This window comes from Rhipicephalus microplus, chromosome 2 (genome assembly GCF_043290135.1).
Source record: "Rhipicephalus microplus isolate Deutch F79 chromosome 2, USDA_Rmic, whole genome shotgun sequence".
Taxonomy (NCBI): Eukaryota; Metazoa; Arthropoda; class Arachnida; order Ixodida; family Ixodidae; genus Rhipicephalus; species Rhipicephalus microplus.
The window spans coordinates 272,176,754-272,182,451 of record NC_134701.1 but is presented as its reverse complement, the minus strand read 5'-3'; the positions used below and the strand labels follow the sequence as shown (position 1 = coordinate 272,182,451).

The 5,698-nt window shown below is 43.6% G+C and overlaps 1 long non-coding RNA gene across 1 annotated transcript in view; it reads right to left on the bottom strand.

The window, feature by feature from the left end:
• Positions 1 to 2,806: 2,806 nt before the first annotated feature.
• LOC142788234 (uncharacterized) overlaps positions 2,807 to 5,698 on the bottom strand; it is a 4,913-nt gene continuing 2,021 nt past the window's right edge. Inside the window, exon 2 of the long non-coding RNA XR_012889311.1 lies at positions 2,807 to 3,135. This is a non-coding gene — a long non-coding RNA (uncharacterized LOC142788234). The remainder of the gene's footprint in view (positions 3,136 to 5,698) is intronic.

The window sequence follows — 5,698 nt, the reverse complement described above, 5'->3', positions numbered from 1 at the left end:
CTCCGTCCGTCTAGTGATCACTCCAAGTACCGCTATCTTGCATCTTTTCATCATATGATCACGATATAAAATTACCGCCCTTTGGTGGACATTCCAATGACTAAACGAGAGGTGGTACGGCCTAACTAGAGTGTGCGGCACACGTGCACTTTTCTTGTGGCCTGCGCTGTGTGTCTAGTTCCCACCTTTCACCGCCTGTAGTTCATGGAACTGCGACCCGATTCCGGTAAACCTTGCTAAAACCAAGGAGGCTACACCCAGCTAGTTTAACATTGCAACCATTTATGGTCAGATAGTGCTTGAAGTGTGCCCTTCTGATACTAGTTTAGTAAAGTAAGTATAAAATCCAAAACAAAGTTTTTTTAGAGGTTAAGTCACCGATAGTTGTCTCTTTATGCTATTTCGTCAGAAACAACTGTCTTTTTATTGACCATTGACGTGCGTGGGTTCTCTCCTCAATCGAAAAGGGCCAGCACCTTCACCAGAATGTGACGGGTGCAAGAGAGGAAACGTCAAAAACTAGTTTATTATGGGCGAACTTGTGCCCTGAAAATTATGTGCGAAAAGATGGAAGAGTCCGCTAGAGTGTTCCAAAATAAAAACTGTTCATCTGCCCACACACCTTCTTCTTCGCAGCTCCAACCCACACTGACTCGTGCCCGTGAACAAGAGGCATGAGTCGTGCGGCCCCAAGCAGGAGTGCGCACAAAACTGTGGACGCTGATAATAATGTCGGATAGCGTAAACAGTCTCTGTGGCAATATTACGTATCAAAATACGATATAATTATTATGAACGCTGCAGTGGAGGGCTTCGGTTATTTTGATCTTCTGGTGTTCCTAAACGTGCACTGACCTCACACATTACCCGGACTTCCACGATTTCGCCTTCACCGAAATTCGACCTTCGAAACCACAACCGAACCAGCGACCTTCCGCTCAACAACCGAGCACCATAGCCACTGATCCTTTTAAGCAGACACTGCCAAAGTGGCATGAAACCGTTCAGTGGTAGCCCAGTCATTGTGTGTAATCGCTCAAAAATGCTGCTCAGGTAGCCACTTTTCTTCAAATCAGAAGATTATGCTGCATGCATAAATGGTGAAAGTGCACCCAAAATTCAGTCAGGGTGTGAAAGGGCTTATCCTTGAATATGCGATTGAATATACTAATGTCGGCAACACAAATACCGTTAAAGGTCTGAGTGCCAAACACGTCCCGGTGAGGGACGGAACGGTGAGTTCCATGCTTTAGCAGCCCGTAAAGCTTAACCACCTCATTTCATTTTTGAGAACGTTCCGAGAAAGAGGTCAATACAGTCCTAAGGGTATGGCTGCTCGAGGCATGAATACAAGGCAATGATGCGAAGCCCTTACCTCTCAACAATGTTAACAACGAAGCGCAAAGGACTCACCTTGTTTTCTTCTTTGAGCAATGTTTGGCGTGTCCTCCGAATTCTTCCATTGCCAAGTTACCTGGCCAGTGATCCAAACAAACCGCCCACACAAGACATGTGCATGTAGGCAGAGAAATCTTCAAGTTACATGAAACTACAGAAGAGCTTGGGGAATGAATTTGCGACAGGAAGATGGGCGAGTAGCTGAAACCCTGACAACCCTTTCGGGGCTGGTGCATTTCAAGAAATGAACTTGGCGCAACAATTTTCGCTCTCGTGTTTCACCTTCTGTAGTAGACGTAAGAAAGGCATCACATTTAGCAAGCGAGCGCATGTGTTCGTGTGTACATTGGTGGACGCGTGTCTGGTAGCTTGATTTCTGACAATGCAAGAATTACCCACATGACTCTACTATCTATGGCCAGGCGTTTCTCGTCTCCGCAGTACGCCAACGAAGGCTGCTTAGGATATGCACGCCAGTGCACCATATACCTTGACCTCCACTTCGATGTTTATTGACGTACGCAACGGGATTGTGACAAGTGTCTTGTGTCGACCAGTGCGTGAACTTCGTCATACAATCCTATCCTCCCATACTAATGTTATATCACGCCAAGTTAAGGGGGTGATCACGAGAGCACTCAGATATAAGAGGCTAAAGATATATAGATACGCAAATAGAAACCAAAAGTGGTTACACTACACAAGTAAGTGTTCAGCAATTATTATTCCATGGCGAAAGCATAGAATCGCACCACTTGTTACGCCATGTGACTGCGGAACATGAGCGCCGTAGAAAGCCACGAACCTACTGCAGAGGGCCGAGCTATAATATATGACAATCGTCGGTATACCCAAAACATCAACAAAGCTCCTATGCTCCATTGTTAATGGTGATCATTATAACAATAGACCCACAACGAAATTATTTCACCTTCGTTTGACTTATGGCGAACAATGTGTAGGAAACGGCGTGAAACTTTTATCGCTTTTCACATATATAGTGCTCGATTCTTCGTCACTGTATATCGTTCATTTCTAACTGCCTGCAAAAAAAACAAAAAAAAAACAATCGCCCTTAGCGAACTTATGAAGTGAACGCTGTTGTTACTTAGGAGACTTTGCAGACACCCAAATTGGTGCTCTTGCTCTTTCACTATCATAATCAGACAATATATTATTATGGCACGGTGTGCGAATTTTCGATGACAATTTTCTCTAGCGCTTCACTACCTTAGTTTTATTGAAAGATCATGAAGTTTCCACATTCGAAGCAAAATTCAGAAAAGATTACGCAATTTTATTTCCTCTGAGCCTTGTATCTGCAATTCGCTATTAAGGGTCATTCTGACCATGTTTAACGAAGCTCCCACGATAAAACCAACGAAAAAAAAAAAACAGCGAAACACAGTTCGCATTCGATTTCTTTATTTCTCTCGTAAAAAAAAATTTCTGAACTGCAAATAAAAAGAACAAAATTGAACAAACATTAAGCTATAATAAATAACAAGACATCAACACGCCACCAAAGGCGCCTACCGCCGGCTGGCATCGGTGGACTGTCACACCGACTTCAGTGCCTTCGTAATCCCCGCCGTCATTGTCGTGCGAGATGCCGCCCAGGTCGTCTCACCCCGTGGCCGATTTTCACGTCCATGGCATATCGGGTGTTATTGCGAGCGGCGCGGCCACCACGTGCAGGGCTTACAGCGTCGGCGATGCGCGAAGCAGAACGTGGCCCTGCGCGAAACGCCGCCATAGTGAGCATTGTAGAAAGGCAGACTTGCGAGTCGACTGACTCCTACTCACATCGCAACGTGAGTCCTAATCTCGGAGAGTCACTGAAGGAATAATTTGGTGAGTTGTAAGAGCGAGTAAGTTCAATTTATAAAGGAATGTCGGTGAGGCAGTGAGTCCATTTGAGAAAAAATTCTGAATCAAAGGCTAAGTTGAGAAAAATTTGTGCGAGTGTGCATGCCAGTGAGCTTGAAGCAGAAAATACATTTATTTAGTTGGTATAACTGATCTTCACGTCTTCTGCCGACCTACGGTCGTATCTACTTATCTTCAGCATTAATACTTGCCTTATGACAATTCATGTTTATAATCACGGCTACTCACGCAAATATGCCACCGGATAACAATTGACGCGAAGCGTGATTAATGTAGTAAAAGGGAGGGCGAGTTTCTTGGCTTCTCACTGAGTTAAATTTAACGGCAAGTTATGGCATTGCCCTGCCACGGTGGTCTAGTGGCTAAGGTAATCGCTCGCTGACCCGCAGGACGCGGGATCGAATCCTAGCTGCGGAGGCTGCATTCCCGATGGATTCGGAAACGTTAGGCCCATGTGCTCAGATTTGGCTGAACGTTAAAGAACCCCAGGTGGTCAGAATTTCTCCACTACGGCGTCTCCCATAAACCTTTGGTGGTTTTGTGACGTTAAATACAACATATCAATCGAACAATCATTCAAGTTGTGGTGTTAAAGCACACGGGCATAATCGAAAACTCAATTGCACAATAAAGGACTCAAGAGTCGCTGAAGTGAACTCCAATTTTTTCTGCTGACCCATTGTGAGCACGATAATCAAAGGCAAAGCAACCGGCACTAACAACAAAGAGAAAAAAAAAATTGGGGTACTCCGAAGTTTCGCCTTTAGGTGTTGAGCGCTGTTGCAGTATCCAGTTTCTAGTGCGAATACTTCATATACGTAGCGCACGAAACGTTTCTGAACTTGCTATGACCCCGCCATGTGACCTCAAGGAAATAGGCGCCGTTGCGTGTGTGCATTTCTAGTGGGTGACCAGTTTTAAACCACCAAGTCATTTTGATCAATGTTCTGACACACGCTGGTAATGGGTGCTTCATTATTGCAACATATAATGTCGTATTGTGAAGCATATATACAGGACGCCTGTGTTTTAGATCAACAAATTACTTTCACTGCATTTCCAAGCAGAGAAAGTGTCTTTCACCGTATGTTCAAGAAGACGCATGGCTAAGAGGTCGATTATCCGCATGCCACGCTAACGACCCCTGTTCAATTCCCCCTTTGACACAGAATGTTTTCATCATTAACTTTATTTGAATTGTTCTTCATTTTTCGGTTGAGAATACGATGATTTCCCGCTCAAAACCAACAGCGCTGACGCCGGAATATCAGCAAAACGAGCTCTTTAAAGCTGTCGTGTGAAAAAACTCGGGAGAAGTTATGAAATCGCATTGCACATTACCGAGAACTAACACACGCACGAAAACTAATAACGTAGTTACGAATTTTGCTAGTTGGAAAACAAGCGGTCATTAAAAAGCTGTAGGCGTTCATCTTTCATTTTTCATCATATGTAATGCTGTGTAAACCAACTGGCGCAAACGTTTGGTAGGTCAAGGACACCGACACCTGATTCATGATTACAGCCGCACACAATACGTGCAATGGAAACAAATAGACACACAGAAAATAAAGAAATATAAGAGTAAATATAATATTCTAGGAGTGTGATGCCGAGCTGCATAAGCGACTGACCCTTCTAACAACCTTTCAAATTACTTTCACTGCATTCCCAAGCAGAGCAAGTTCCTTTCACCGTATTTCTGAGCACACGCATGACCGAGGGATCGAACATCCGCATGCCACGCTAACGGCCCGGGTTAGAGTCATCTCTGTTCCAGGATTTTTTCATAGATCATTTTATTTGAATTGTTATTCATTTTTCAGTCATGCATACGATGATTTTCCACTGACAACCAACGGCGCTGACGCGGGAATATCTGCGAAACGAGCTCTTTAACGCTGTCGTGTGAAAACACTCGGGGGAAGTTATGAAATTGCATGCATGTTATCGAGAACCAACACACGCACGAAAACTAATAACGTAGTTACGAATTTTGCTAGTTTGAAAACAATCAGTCATTAAAAAGCTTTAGGCGTTCATCTTTCGTTTTTTATAAATGTTAGGCTGTCTAAACCAACTCGCACAACCGTTTGGTGACTCAAGGACAACAACAGCTGATTCATAATTCTAGCTGCACACGATACGTGCAATGGAAACAAAGAGACACACACAAAAAAAAGAAATATAGGAATGAGAGGAAATAGAATATTCTATAGGAGTGTGCTGCCGAGCTGCATATGCAACTAACCCTTCTAACAACGTTTCAATTCTCAACGAACCTTTGACATGAAGGCAGATCCTATGTTCTATGAAAGGCCTGTCTTGTTTTTTATATACCATATTCGAGATGTTAATACTTGCGTGAAAAAAAGCCATTTCTTAAAATGCAACAGACGTTTAATAGCAC